The 15,726-nt window shown below is 39.1% G+C and overlaps 1 non-coding gene across 1 annotated transcript; it reads left to right on the top strand.

The window, feature by feature from the left end:
• The first annotated feature begins 2,860 nt into the window (after nucleotides 1-2,860).
• Nucleotides 2,861-2,967, top strand: LOC120274215. Its single transcript, XR_005540749.1, has one exon. It is a non-coding gene; the product is annotated as a small nucleolar RNA R71 (small nucleolar RNA).
• Nucleotides 2,968-15,726: the final 12,759 nt, after the last annotated feature.

Genomic DNA, 15,726 nt, shown 5'->3' with positions numbered 1-15,726 from the left:
TTTCCTCATACTTAATGCAATCATAGGGATGTAGATTTGGGAGAAATTCCTATCTATGTTCGTATGGGATTAGGGTTCAATCGCCGAGAAATTGGGGTTGTTCTAAACTTGGAATCTCATGGTCCATTTTACCCTTGCATCTTTAAATCATCATCCATGTTGCATGATAACCCCTCAAGGGGATCCACATCCATAGGCCTTTGCACTATATTGTATTTCTTGCTTGCCCATTGCTTGTTCTCTCTAATTTGGTCATAATCTCATTTTAGTTTTAATTGCTTTAGTAGAGTAAAAATCCATCATTTGAGATCTTAGGCTAGATAATAGCTCGAGAAGGAGTAATAGGAGATCCTTAGCCCCGTGGAATACGATCCTCGTGTCTTCACACGAGGTATTACTTGGCGATCCCGTACACTTGCGGGGAAGCAATCAGTTTCCAAGTCTCTGCAGGAAAACAAACTCCTGTGCGGAAATTACCCACGGGCGTGCAAAAGTCACGAGGTCGCTCACAGGGGCACGTCAACACCCTTATGTCTTCTCTAGATGAGCTCGCAGTACAAGTCCACGGGCATGTTGAAATTCCACACGCCCGTGTGTTTTTTCTGGATGCCATAAAAACTCTGCAGGTCCTGCAGAAAATTCATGAACATGTTTACACACTCAGAGTCTGCCCTACTATGCAAACTATACCAATGAAAAACATGAGAAACTAGCTCAAGCGACCAAAACTTCACCAAATCCACATGAAAACACAGGATGACATTAAAAACCCAAAATAAAACACAGTAAAAGCATCTAAAAATCAAGACACCAATACTCAACACTTTATTCGTGCAAACAGTAAACTACTAACTAAGAAAACAGTAAACACTTGGGTTGCCACCCAAGAAGCACTTTTTTTACTTCACTAAGCTTTACGTACCTTGTCTTACTTCACGGGGGTTCATAGATGAAGGTTTCCCTCTTACCCATAGCTTGAAAGCATGATGAAATAAGTCTCTTGAAGGTAGAGGGTGAATTATCGGGCTTGGGACCACCTAGCAAAGGTTCATTCAATTTGTTCTTTTCACGCGCATCTCCAACAGCCTTGGAGCATTTCCGGTGGCGTCTCCTAGCCCTCTTCATCTTCTAGAGCACCTTCTTCATGATCCCCGGAGTAGATGATACTGCTTCAGTCCAACCAGGCATCATAACTTCTTCATTTTCCACCTCTTGGTTGAATAAACCCTCGTTCGGGTCCGGATTGAACATTTCGTGCATGTATTCATCAACAATATCATCAGTAGTGTCTAGAAAATACAAAGTATCATCAAAATCAAGAGAATGTCGCATGGCTTTAGCAAGGTGGTATCTGAGCTTGTCATCTCCAACTATCAATGTTAGCTCCCCGCTGTCCATGTCAATCAATGCCTTGGAAGTCAACAATAACGGTCTCCCAAGTATCAAAGGTACATCCCCATCCTCATCGACGTCTAGCACCATAAAATCTATAGGAAAAATGTACTTGTCCACCTTGACAAGCACATCTTCAATAATACCCCTTCGATGTCTCACAGTTCGATCCGTCAATTACGAAGTCATCCTAGCGGATCTAGGCTCGCCCAAGCCTGGCTTCTGAAAGAAGGTTTATGGCATGACGTTGATACTAGCTTCGAAGTCCGCCAATGCCATTTCTTCACCTAAATTGCCAATATTACACAGAATGATGAAGCTCCTCGAGTCTTTCTTCTTGTTCGGCATGCTCTTTTGTAACACCGCCGAGTAAGACGCATCTAAGATTACTGAAGCACTCTCCTCCAACTTTCTCTTCTTAGTCAACAAGTCCTTCAAGAATTTTGCATACTTAGGCATTTGAGTCAATGCCACAACAAAAGGAATATTGATGTGGAGTTACTTGAACAAACTCAGGAACTTCTTATAGTGTTCATCCCCTTGGTCATTCTTCAATCTAGAGGGATATAGCATTCTTGGCTTGAAGGGTGGGGGTGCCACCTCCTTCTCTTTGCTTGCTCCCTCCTCAACCTCTATAACCTCAGGTGTGTGTTCATTGGGCTTCTCACTCGGAAACCTACCTTCAACCTCACGACAACTTCTCAAAGTGATCACCTTCACATGCTCTATAGGATTGGTCTCAGTATTACTCGGCAAGCTTCCTTGTAGCCTTTCCGATAGAGACTTCACAATCTGCCCCACTTGATTTTCAAGATTGTGCAAAGAGGCGGTGTGGTTGCGAAGTGTAGCCTTGACTGATTGAAACCTTGTATCTGACGATTGTACAAACCTAGTCAAGGCCTTCTCCAAATCGGTCATTCGGGTCTCCAAACTTGAAACTCGGTTTTCCATGTTCAGGGCTTGTTGTTGTTGGAAACCTGGTGGCCCCATGGCCTTTTCTGGACCTTGGTTGCTCCACGAAAAATTGGGATGATTCTTCCAACCCGGATAGTAGGTGTTACTATATGGATTCCATTTGTTCCTCATTGCATTACCCACAAAATTGACATTCTCAACCGAAGATGCATCACCAATAGAGATTAGGTAATCGGAGGGGGCATGTCCTTCACCACACCAGGTGCAAGTAGCCATGGCTGCCACTCTATTCAAAGTTAGAAGATCTAACTTCTTACTCAATGATTCCACTTGAGCCACCAATGAAGTTACTGCATCTATCTTATGGAGTACGGCCACCTTTTTCTTCTCCCTAGCATTGCATTGGTAGCTATTTAGCCCCATTTCTTCAATTAGTTGACGGGCATCACCGGGGATCTTGTTACCTAAGGTACCTCCTACTGCTGTATCCAAGAGTTGCCTTGTACTCGCATTCAACCTGTTGTAAAAGGTCTGAATAATCATCCACTCCGGGAATCCATGTTGTGGGCACTTTCTCAGGAGCTCCTTGAACCTTTCCCAGGTCTCAAATAGAGACTCCAATAATGACTATACAAAGGACGAGATCTTATTCTTAAGTTTTGCAAATTTTTCGGGAGGGAAATAACGGGCCAGAAAAGCTTCTACCATCTCCTCCTATGTTCTAATCAATGCTCTAGATAACGAGTGTAGCCACTGCTTTGCACTCCCCTTTAAAGAAAATGGAAGGCTCTCAACTTAATGGCATCATCCGTCACCCCGTTTATCTTAACCATATCATACACCTTGAGAAAGTTCTCTATATGACTGTTTGGATCCTCATCGGCCAAACCATTAAACTGTGCGTATTGCTGCAACATGTGGATGAATACCGGCTTTAGCTCGAAGTTCTGAGTTGTAATCGGGGGACGCACAATACTCACTTGTGTCCCCAATACTGAAGGTCTAGCATAATCGGATAATGTTCGTTGTTGCTCATCTGGTTCTACAATATTTTCAGATTCTTCTACTTCGAAATCAACTAAATTAGACAGTTCTTGCACAAGTTATTTCCATTTTCTTCTAAGTGTATGTTCAAGCTCGGGATCTCCTTCAATCAATATTGAGGGGTTCCGTCTGGTCATAACCTGGAGCTGTACCAAAAAGAAAGAAAAAGAAATCAGAATGATGATAGAATAAGAAGAAATGAACTAGATTGAATGAATGAATAGCTAAGAAAACAAAGTGCAAAGTATCTCTAAACGCCTACTCCGCAGCAATGGCGCCAAAAACTTGACAACGCCCCTTGTGTATGTCTCACAAGTACACGAGTTTGTCAAAGTAATATAATCACAGATGAGTGGGGTATCGTATCCACAGGGAATAGGGAATAAAAATATTTAAATTGTTTCTTAACTAAGAAAAAGATGAATAGTGATATGTGTGACCAGATGTAAAATAACAAAAGTAAAAGAATAAGAAAGAGGGCACCAGTAAAGGAGAAGGTAAGGCAATTGATATAAATGGGGTACCCAGGTATTGTTCCGCCTAGGACAATTATTTTAAGTACAAAAACCCTCTATTATACTTTTTAACTGATGGAATAATGAGTCGTGGAGATCCTTAAATACATAGTCCCAAATCTAAGGTCAACCATGCCAAACTCTGTACATCTCCATGAGGAGAAATTGAATAACCTCTCAACCTCGCACTCGTATAGAATGTCAATGAGTTGTAGGGATTCCAAATGATAAATCCTCTTACTAGATGTAGACCTAACCCTTTGGTCCAGGTGGAAGGTCCCTAGCCACAGTTAAACCCTAGGTGCTAAAATCACTTCAACGTTTCACTCTGTTGCACCCGCAACTAATCCCTAGTGGAAAGTCATCCTTTAGCCCATTCACTCTACAATGACCGCAAAGAAATTGAGGAAATAGAGGTAGAATAAATCACACCGGAGGGGAAAGTGGACGCTCCGTTATCTCTCGACTCACCCTCTCAACCCTCACTAATCTAGCTTTATCTAACTCTCGTGGTGTGTCACTCACTCAAAAGAGTTACCAATAAGAACTCTCAACCCTAGTGTTACTCTAAGGGAGCATTCATACAATCAAGCATTCAAGATTGGAACTCAAATAAAACATCAATTAATTGAAAGCATAATAAAGAGGTTCAACGAAAAAAATACATCCTAGGGTTCACAAATACCCAAGTACCCACTAGGGGATTTAGCTCTCCATGGAGCTAAGGACAATCAATGAAATCAAATGTAAAAGCAAAGAATCCATAGAAAAACCCCTCAATAGTCATGGCGATGGTCTTGTGGAGAGTCCTCTACTCGTCCAAGGGTCCCTTTAAGCTTTGACTGACTAAAACCTTGTATCCGATGACTGGACGAATCTTGTCAAAGCTTTCTCTAAATCAGTCATCCGAGTTTCCAAGCCTGAAACTCAATTCTCTATGTTCAGAGCTTGTTGTTGTTATTGGAAATCTAGTGGTGCCGTGGCCATTTATTGCCCTTGATTATTCCAAGAAAAGTTTGGATGGCTCCTCCAACCAGGATTGTAGGTATTCCTATATGGATTTCCTTGGCCCCTCATCGCATTACCTACAAAGTCAACTTGTTCCACAGAAGATGTACCACCAATAACTATCGGGTAATCGGATGGAGCATGGCCTCCTCCACATCCATTATAATTAGTCATGACCATCAATCTAGGAAAAGTTAGAGTGTCTAACTTGTTGCTCAATGACTACACTTGGGCCGCTAACGATGTAACCGCATCAATCTCATGGAGATCGGCCACTTTCTTCTTTTCTCTTGCATACCATTGGTAGCTATTCAAACCCATTTCTTCAATCAATTGTCAGGCTTCTCCCGGGGTCTTGCTACTTAAGGTACCTCCTGATGCTGAATCAAGTAATTGTCTTTTGCTAAGGTTTAAACCATTGTAAAAAGTTTGAATAATCATCCACTCAAGTCTGTATAATCATCCTTGAACCTCTCCAATGTCTCAAATATCGAGCAAGAAAAGCTTATACAATCTCCTCCCATGTAGTAATCGATGCTCTAGGTAATGAATGTAGCCATTGCTTCTCTCTCCCCTTCAAGGAAAATGGGAAGGCTCTTAACTTGATGGCATCATTCGTAACACCATTAATCTTGAGAATGTTGCCCACTTTCAAGAAATTCTCTATGTGACTATTTGGATCCTCATTGGCCAAACCATTAGACTGTGCGAACTACTGTAACATGGGGATGAATGCCGGGTTTAGCTCAAAATTTTGAGCCGTAATCGGTGGCCGTACAATACTAGACTGTGTGCCCAAAACTGAGAGTCTAGAATAATCAGTGAGTGTCCTTTGCTACATTCTTTTCTGCCATATTATCTGACCCTTCAACTTCTATCTCAGCTTGATTAGACTTTTCTTGCACGGGTTTTTTCCCCCTTCTACAAAGTGTTCGTTTAAATTCAGGATCTCCTTCAACCAATGTCAAAGGGTTCCCTCGGGTCATAACTTGGAGCTGCTACAAAAGAAAGAAAAACAAATCAGAGTGATGATAGAATAAGAAAGTATGAAATAGAGTAAATAATAAATAACTAAAATAGCAAAGTGCAAAGTGTTTCTAAAACGCTTATTCCCTGTCAACAAACAAAGTATCAATGCACAAAGTAACCACAATACCAAATAAAGAATAAATAAACTTTTAATTTATTCCTAGACTAACTCTCTCCAATAGTTCGCTGAAGGTTGGGGATTAGCTGATCCGAAGATTATTCAGATGACATGTGGCACTCATCCCTCAGATGATGATCTTTAAAGATGCCTGCCATGCGCGATCTTCTCTGATGATGCTCAATGATGTACTCTTGAGAAATCTGCTGGAATCAATTGGAATATAGAAGAAACTCTGTCTCCCGCCACTCAGATCTCCAGAAATACGGTCATCCTAGGTTTTTTGGCAAAAGAGTCTCCCTAAATTTAGAGAATACTATGGTATTTATAGTTATCGGCTCCACCATAGCTCACCATAGGCGTTGTGATGCCCGTTGTGAGTATGTTGTTGCTTGCACTCCAAGTTGCATCGTGGCACGGTCTTTGGTAGTTATGTATTTTTACAACGGTCATTATGGACTTCACAATGGCCGTTGGGAGGCTATTATGGCTTCTATGTTGCTACCTGTGAGCTCATGTTACCACATCTTGATCACGGTAGTGGTGATAAGTACTTGTGTACTAGTAAAAGGAAATATTCTTTTCTTACATTGAGCATTACTTTTCTCAGATTTTATCTCTCATACATGTGTATTTGTGTTCTTTGGTGCATATAGGGTTATAGAGACAATAGTGGAAGAAAAGAGCCAAAAGTAGATCATGGATGCACCTTGTTGATGAAATCTTGGAGTAAACAAACACGAAGACAGAAGTTGTGCTCAAAGACAGGTGAATCTGTGCCAACCTCTATTGTGCTCAGGCAAATACATCATTTGGAGGGGCACAAAGGCAGTCACATTTGCGTGTTCTGACTTGTGTAAGACTGGCAAGATTTTTGTCAATGTGATTGTTATTGAAGATGCAACATGATCTACCGCATGGATGTGTGCCCATTCATGTGGTTTCGATGAAAAGTGTGGATTCGGGAGCATTTTGTTGAAGCACTATAGCAGTTACTGTAGCAAATCACTGTACCGGTTACTTTTCACAGATTGCAGAAAATGCATTTCCTAAAGATTCACATAGGTATGTGGAAATTCTACACGCCTGTGTGGATGCCCGATTCAAGCATTATTTAAGTCACGATTTCAACTGTATTGAGGGATCTTTGGCCCATCTTTTTCTCATCTTTGGAGACGCTCGAGGTTAGGGTTCAAAAAAGCTTTGGCCAGGCTTTTGGAGTGGTTCTACGGCTTTCGGAAGATAGTTATTGAGGGGGCTTTCATCAGCATCGATTCGGCGAGGTGTGCCTAGGCGTGACAAAGGAACCTTTGAAGAAGATGAGGCTACTCCACAAGACCATCGATACGGACTATGAGGGGGTTTTACTTATGGATTACATGTTTTTACTTTCAATTTCATTATTGATTGTATCTTGCTGCATGGAGAGCTAACCCCTAGTAGGTGCCTGGACAATTAAACTCTAGGATGATTTTGTTTCATTAACCTTTTAGTATGTTTTCCTTAATTGATGTTCTAATTGAGTTCCAATCTTGTATGCTTGTTCAAGTGGTTTTCCCTTAGAGGGACACTAGGTTTGAGAATCCCTCTTGGTAATCCTTGTGGATGAGTAACACACCATGAGGGTTAGATAAAGCTAGATTGGTGAGGGCTGAGAGGGTGAGTGGAAATCCACACGGGTGTGTGGAAATTATCAACGGACGTGCAAAAATTCCATAGGTGGATGTCCAATTCCAACCCTATTTAAGCAGCGATTCAGCCCTGATTTCAGGATTCTTTTCTCCATTCTTTCCCAAATTTGAGAGGGGGTTGCGGCTAGGATTTTGAGAGGTATTGGTAGAGTTTTTGGAGAGGTATTTCAGCTTCGACATCGTGCTCCACTTGGAAGAAAGTTATTGGGAGAGCTTTCATCAGCATTGATCCAGCGAGGTATGCCCTAGGCCGGGCAAGGGGACCTTTGGAGGAGACGAGATTTCTCCACAAGACCATCATCACGACTATCGAGGGGGTTTTCTATGGATTACTTGTTTTTACATTCGATTTCAATGTTGATTGTAACTAGCTTCATGGATAGCTAAACCCCCTAGTGGGTACTTGGATTTGTAAACCCTAGGATGTATTTGTTTCATTAAACCTTCTATTATGCTTTCATTAATTGATGTTTTATTTATGTTCCAATCTTAAATGCTTGATTGATTGAATCTTCCTTTAGAGTGACACTAGGGTTGAGAGTTCACCTTGGTAACCCTTGTGAGTGAGTGACACACAACGAGAGTTAGACAAAGCTAGATTGGAGAGGGTTGAGAGGGTGAGTCGAGAGGTAGCGGAGCATCCCCTTTCCCTTCCGATGTGATTTATCCTACCTCCATTTTCTTGACCTCTTTGCGGTCATAGTAGAGTGAATGTGCTAAAGGATGACCTTCCTCCGGGGCTTAGTTGCAAAGGCAACGGAGTAAAGTGTTGAAGTGATTTTAGCACCTAGGGCTTAATTGTGACTAGGGACCTCTCACCTGGACCAAAGGATTAGGTCTATTTCTAGGAAGAGGGTAAATCACTTGGAATCCTTAGAACCCCATGCGATTCTATCCGAGTGTGAGTTGTTGAGATTATTTGATTTCTCCTCTGGGACATGGTATCGAGTTAGTCACGGTTGACCTTAGATTTGGGACCGTGTATTGAAGGATTTCCATGACTCATTAAAGCAATAGTTGGGAGGCATAATAGTCGGTTTTGCACTTGAAATGATTATTCTAAGCGGAACAATATCCGAGTAGCCCATTAATATCGATTGCCTTATCTCTCACTTACTTGTGCTTTTCTCTCTTGTTTCTTTTATTCTTGTTTACATTACATCTTGTCATTACAATCATTATTCATCTTCATTTGGTTAAGAAATAATTTAAGAATTTTTACTCTCTACTCCCTGTGGATACGATACCCACTGACCTGGGATTTTATTACTCAACAAACCCGTGCACTTGCGGGACATACGCAAGGAGAGTTATCAAACTAGCTCCATGGAGAGCTAAACCCCCTAGTGGATACTTGGATTTGTGAACCCTAGAATGTATTTGTTTCATTAAACCTTTTATTATGCTTTCCTTAATTGATGTTTTAATTGAGTTCAAATCTTGATTGTTTGATTGATTTAATGCTCCCTTACAGTGACACTAGGGTTGAGAGATCACCTTGGTAACCCTTGTGAGTGAGTGACACACTATGGGAGTTAGACAAAGCTAGATTAGAGAGGGTTGAGAGGGTTTATCTATCTCCATTTCCTTGAGTTCTTTGCTGTTATAGTAGAGTGAATGGGTTAAGGGATGCCCTTCCGCTAGGGCTTAGTTTCAAAGGCAACGGAGTGAAGCGTTGAAGTGATTTTAGCACCTAGGGCTTAATTGTGACTAGGGACCTCTCACTTGGACTAAAGGGTTAGTTTTACATCTAGGAAGAGAGTTTATCACTTGGAATCCCTAGAACTCCATGCAATTCTATACAAGTGCGAGGTGTTGAGATTGTTCAATTTCTCCACCGGGACATCGTATAGAGTTAGTCACGATTGACCTTAGATTTGTGATCGTGTATTGAAGCATTTTCATGACTCATTAATGCATTGATTAGGAAGTATAATAGTTGGTTCTGCACTTGAAACGATTATCCTAGGCGGAACAATATCCAAGTACCCCATTTATATCGATTGTCTTATCTCTCATTTACTTGTGTTTCCCTTTCTTGTTTCTTTTATTATTGTTTACACTACATGTTATCAACAGAATCATTGTTCATTTTCACTTGGTTAAGTAGCAATTTAAGTGTTCTTATTCCCTACTCCCTGTGGATACGATACCCCACTCACCTAGGAAAATTATTTTGACAAACCCGTACACTTGCAGGGATCCTTGTCAGATAGCTAATCCCCTAGTGGGTGCTTGGACTTGTAAACCCTAGGATGATTTGTTCTAATTGTCGACACTAGGGTTGAGAATCCACCTTAGTAATCCTTGTGGATGAGTGACACACCATGATGGTTAGATAAAGCTAGATTGGAGAGGGTTGAGAGGGTGAGCAGAGAGGTAGCGGAACATCTCCTTTCTCTTCCGGTGTGATTTATCCTACCTCTGTGTCTAAGAGTTCTTTGTGGTCACAATAGAGTGAAGTACTAAGAGTGGAACCCAATTAGGGCTTAGTTGCGTAAGCAACAGATGGAAGTGTTGCAATAACCCTTAGTGTTGGGGCTTAATTAAGAGTAGGGGTCTTTCGCCTGGACCAAAGGGTTAGATCTAGATTAGGGAATAGGGTTTATCACTTGGAGTCCCTAGAGCTTTAAGCAGTCTTGCACAATGTGAGATGTTGAGAATGAGAGATTTCTCTGCCGGGTATAGTGTAGGTTAGTTACGGTTGACCTTAGGTTTTGGACTGTATGTTTAATAATTTCCATGACTCATTAGATATTATTTGGGAGACATAATTGTTAGTCTTGCACTTGAAGCAATAGTCCTAGGGTAACCAATGTCCAGGTGCCCCACTTTCTATCGATTGTCTTTCTTCTTATTTTATTGTCTCTCTTTCTTGTTTTCTTTATTTCCATTTCACATTGATATTGTTCACACCACCTTGGAATCATCGGCACTCTAGTTAAATAGCAATTATAGTGTTTCTGATCACTATTCCCTTTGGATATGACTACCCACTCACCAGTGTAATTGTTACTTTGATAACCTGTGCACTTATGGTACACACATAAGGGGTGTGTCAAGTGGTCAGTGTAGGTAACGGGCATTATGAGTTGCCATAGCGACTGTTGTGAGTCGTGGCATAGCCTTGATTCAGCAACTTGCTTCATTTTTCTTCAAAGCATCTTCGAATTTGCTTTTTTTCTAACTAAAACAGAAATAAAGATCATTGTAAACAAAACAATGAAATTACATACTAATGAAATGCTAAACAAGTACAATTTCATGCTAAATGCAGTGTAAATGATATATAAAATATGATCAATTTAGCACTTATCACTTAACAAGTTTCTGTAAGTGTATATATATTCCCACCGAATGAACATATTTGTTATACATTGAGAGATAAAGATAATTAAACAAGTTGGCTGGATTTAAAGATTATCAAATTTTAATACAACATAGGAAAAAAACATCATAATATTTGAATAACGATATAAATAAATGGATCAATAAATAAATGGTAGACATTTATTTGTGCCTACATATAATGAAAACAGTGTGAATAATGAAAATCATATGAATAATACCTAACAAGCCATTAAAAGTTCACTGTTTAGAGAGAAACATTATTAATCAATTTCTACGACATGACAAAGGCTAATATTGACAAATGATGTTAATGATCCTTTATAATTTATTTCATCAAGTAGGTAACATGATTATTTAGAAATAAAGAATTAAAAAAGGAATAGGATTCAGAGATCCAATTAGTATATTTTACTTAATTATTCCTGTCGAGGATTATGTTTGTTAGTTGCGTGCAAAGATTGAAGTTGAAGTTGGCTTCAATGAATGTTGCCATATAAATTGATAGAAATAAGAAAAAAATAAACATAAATTAAATAAAAAATGGGAAATAAATAGTCAGAACAATTATGCAAGAAGAGCAAAATTTAGGGATAAACATCTAATGAAAAGGAGATGGAAATAAAGACTATCTTGTGAATCACACAATGGTTGAAGCTAATGTAGACACTGAAATGTTTATTTTATTAAATTGATCAAATAAACATTTCATCATATTTTATGAGTCAAAAACAAACAACAACTAGATGAAATATCAAAATTTCATTAGGTTCAATTCAGGCAAAAAACAAAAAAATAGAATAACTTAAAGATATAACTGTCATATTCTAGTAACCTCTTCAAGATACATTTATTTTTATGTAAATATATATATATATGTACCTTAATTTGTTGATACAAATTGCCTTGATAATGGATCTGCCCTCCTTTCACTTTCTGTACAGCAGGAGCAATATTCAAAAACTATACATATGAACAAATATCATGATTGCAGGTTAAATACAAGCATCAGAAAATAATTCATGTGTTACTATAAATAAATATCATGTGGATGAATCTATGCCAAGATTTTCAAATAGAGTAGAAGTCACTCACAAATCAAAGCTTTCAGAGCTTGCGACTAAAGATAAGAGCTTGGCAATCTAATGTTATGGATTTGATTAATAAATACTGCAAGATCAAGTAAAATGCAAACTCTTGACTCCAATATGCTTCTTAAGTACTGAACCTTTCATAGTGTATAATTAAGTGCTAACCTTATTGATGAACTGTATTAATTTAAGCCTAAAGTGACTAACTCAAAATTTGCAAGATTTTATTAATCAGCACTTTCCTTCAAAGTATACAAGTTATATGAAATTTTATTATCTTAAGAAATTAAGAACTTCATCTGATCTTTGTTATCTTGTTTTTCCATAGTTCATATCATCCTTCTATCAACAATATAGTAGATTTTACTAGAATTTTGCAAGAATTACAAGGAGACTCAAAGTAAGAACATCTTATATCTGCATTCATTGTCATCATTGGAACCATTTTTTTCTTTTTGTGTATTTTATCTACCTAAATGCAGATATTTGTCTGATTCTTTTCATTTATTTTATAGTTCATATCATCTTTCTAAAAGAAATAGAGCAGCTTATGCTAAGACGATGCAAGGATCACACGGAGACTCAAAGTAAGAACATCTCATATCTATATTCATGACCACTGGAATATTTTTTGTCTTCAAATCTTAAGAGTACTAGTAGGAATAGTGCTTTGAATTTTCAGGTATCAATCATCACAAAATAGGATTAAATATGATTCATAGTGGAATTTTAAAGCAAAAAGAGAGACATCAAGGCACAAAAATCAATTGAGTGCATTTGAAAAAAGAAACGAACTCATTAATTAATTTGTTTTGTTAACTTGACTATTAACAACAAAACTTAATAAATAACCTACATATTTCACAAGAAACACAACCAAACAATATGAAATCCGTCGCAAAATTTAAAAAAGATTGCAATTCAATTAATTTCATATAATGTCTCACCATAATCCTATTAGGACGCTTCTCTTGAATCTTTGTAGCCTCAACCCTCCTCTTCTTTTCAAGTCAACCAAATCAATTCCATCAACCAAACCAAAATTATATTATAAATAGAGAAAAAAGAGCACAAATAATATTGAAATACTAAAAAGATCATCACAAAATAGGGAGCAAATGGGTGTGATTAGAATTCCGATGTCTCTTCTCCATAGGGTTGTCTCTTAAGCAAATGAAGTGATGACTGAAATTAGGGTTTTGATATCTCCACTTCTTTCAGGTTCTGCTCTGGGAAAGGAAGGATGTGCATGCTAGCGAAACTCTGGACACTTAGCAACTAACTCAAATTTTGGAAAATTTATCCTATAAGTAATAATAGATCTCCTGGATATATAACAAATTTTTGACATTTTAAAGCATAAAAAATATCACATCTATTCTGTTCATAGACAAATCAAGATTTTAGAAGTGTGTGTGTATATTTATTCCTACGAAACTGATGAGTGTAATTTATATCATATTTTACTTACACTTAATTCATTATTTTGTTTCTCTTTTATCATGTTTTGAATATATTTGATGCTATTCTAGGTATGTTCGTTCATGGTCTAGGAATTTAGTGTTCAAAGCAATTAGGAGTGATATTTAGGACAAAATAAGAAAAGAATGCAGATTATTTCTAAGTGTCCAAGCTAGGCATGGGCAGAACACCGTCGTGCTTTGTCCTAGTGATTATTACTGTCTAAAGATGCCTCAGTAGCTGACCAAGCATGGGGTTGCTTCCAAGCCAAGCATGATCAGAGTATAGTCGTGCTTCCTTCCTATGATTTTCTCTAAATTGAAGAACTATCTACTCACAGAGGAAGCATGATCAGTGTGCTAATGGCATGGTCCTACTAGAGCGAAGCATAGGCAGAGCATGGTCGTGCTCTTTCGATGATTTTCTTTAGCAAACACTCAGCCAATTCACTCAAAAGTCTCACAGAAGAGCACAAACTGAGCACTACCATATTTAGACCGTGTTCAGCCAGAAATCCCTTATTAATTCCCAGATCTAGGGTTTTATCACATCTTTTGTTAGAAGGTTTTCTTCTCTTCTTAGAAATCATTGATGAGGATGATGATCAAGCTTCACCATACCGTCTAAAGGGATCAAGGTCGAGTTATAAGCATAAGAAAAGTGGAGTTAGCTCATCCATGATACTTTTGAATCTCAACTAAGAAGATTTTGTAATAGGGGGAAGTCATGATTTCTCACCTTAATGCATTTATTCATTCTTCTCAGTTGTATGAATTCATGAGGGACTTTGACATGTCCGAATATGCGTGTGTAAACCGCAAGTGCACGGGTGTCGAAGTAATAATTACCACGGTGAGTGGGTAGTCGAATCCACAGGGAACAGGGCTACTAGTACTAACTTCTTCTCTGCTTTCTAACCTAATGATAAATGGAAAGGTGTGGTGATCTAATGTGCGAAGAAGTGAATACCGGAGACGAATATGCAAGGGTTAAATGGATGGAGATCTCAATCAGTAAAAGTGGGGTATTCGGGCAATGCTCCCCCTAGGATTCAGGTATTAGGTACCGAATAAGCAAAGTGTTTCTATGATGAGTAAGTTAAGTCGTGGAAATCCAAATATAATCGGATCCGGCCTCCCGATCACCGATACTAGTCCCCTACGAGGTCCCGTGGAGAAATCGCTCAATCTCAACACCTCACACCACATATGACCGCAAAGCACTCTAGGGATTCCAAGAGTTGTATCCGATTCCTAAAGATTGATCCAACCCCTAATTCCCGGCGAAGGATCCTAACCCCCTACAAGGTCCCGGCGGAGAAATCTCTCAATCTCACGCCTCACACCAAATATGGTTGCATAGAGCTTAAGGAACGGAGATAGAATACACTCAATCGGAAGGGAGAGGGGACACTCCACTATCTCATGACTCACCCTCTCAACCCTCTTTAACCTTGAAGTTCTAACTCTAATGGAGACCTCTCTCACATCAAAGTAACAAATCATGCAAATCCAATCAACCACAAGGATTAATTAAACAAGCAAGCAATGAGAATACAAGATTAAAAACTTAATCAAACTCGGATTAAATAGAAACACTAAGCAAATCCACAAAAAGATGAGAATCCTAGGGTTCACAAGCCAAAAATACACTCTAGAATTTTTAGCTCTCCATGGAGCAACATACAAAAACACACCATCAATGAATGAAAGTACATTAAAACCATAGAAATAAACCCCCTTATATATGAACTGATGGCCTTGATGGAGAGCTTCGACGTCTTGAAGGACCCACTCCGAAGCTAGGTTCACCGGTGGCTTCCTTGATGCTATGACGGAGGAGGAATCGATCAAAGTTGGTGACGAAGTGCCTCCAAAGCCGCAAAGACCTCCTCTCCAAACCCTAGCCGTCTCACCCCTCAAGAGCCGCACAAAAAATCCGAAAGAATAGGGCAAAACAGCTATCTATAGGCCTTAGATCGCGTCTGTCACGTGCCCTCACGCGCCCGTGTGGGCTGCAGAAATTTCCACGCGGGCGCGTAAACAGTAATTTGCTACAGTACTTTACACAAAACGTGATCCGAACACTCTTCTCTTAAGGCCACATGTCCGGGC

This window comes from Dioscorea cayenensis, chromosome 12 (genome assembly GCF_009730915.1).
Source record: "Dioscorea cayenensis subsp. rotundata cultivar TDr96_F1 chromosome 12, TDr96_F1_v2_PseudoChromosome.rev07_lg8_w22 25.fasta, whole genome shotgun sequence".
Taxonomy (NCBI): Eukaryota; Viridiplantae; Streptophyta; class Magnoliopsida; order Dioscoreales; family Dioscoreaceae; genus Dioscorea; species Dioscorea cayenensis.
Note: the sequence above shows the minus strand (reverse complement) of the source record. Positions and strands in the feature narration are given on the sequence as shown.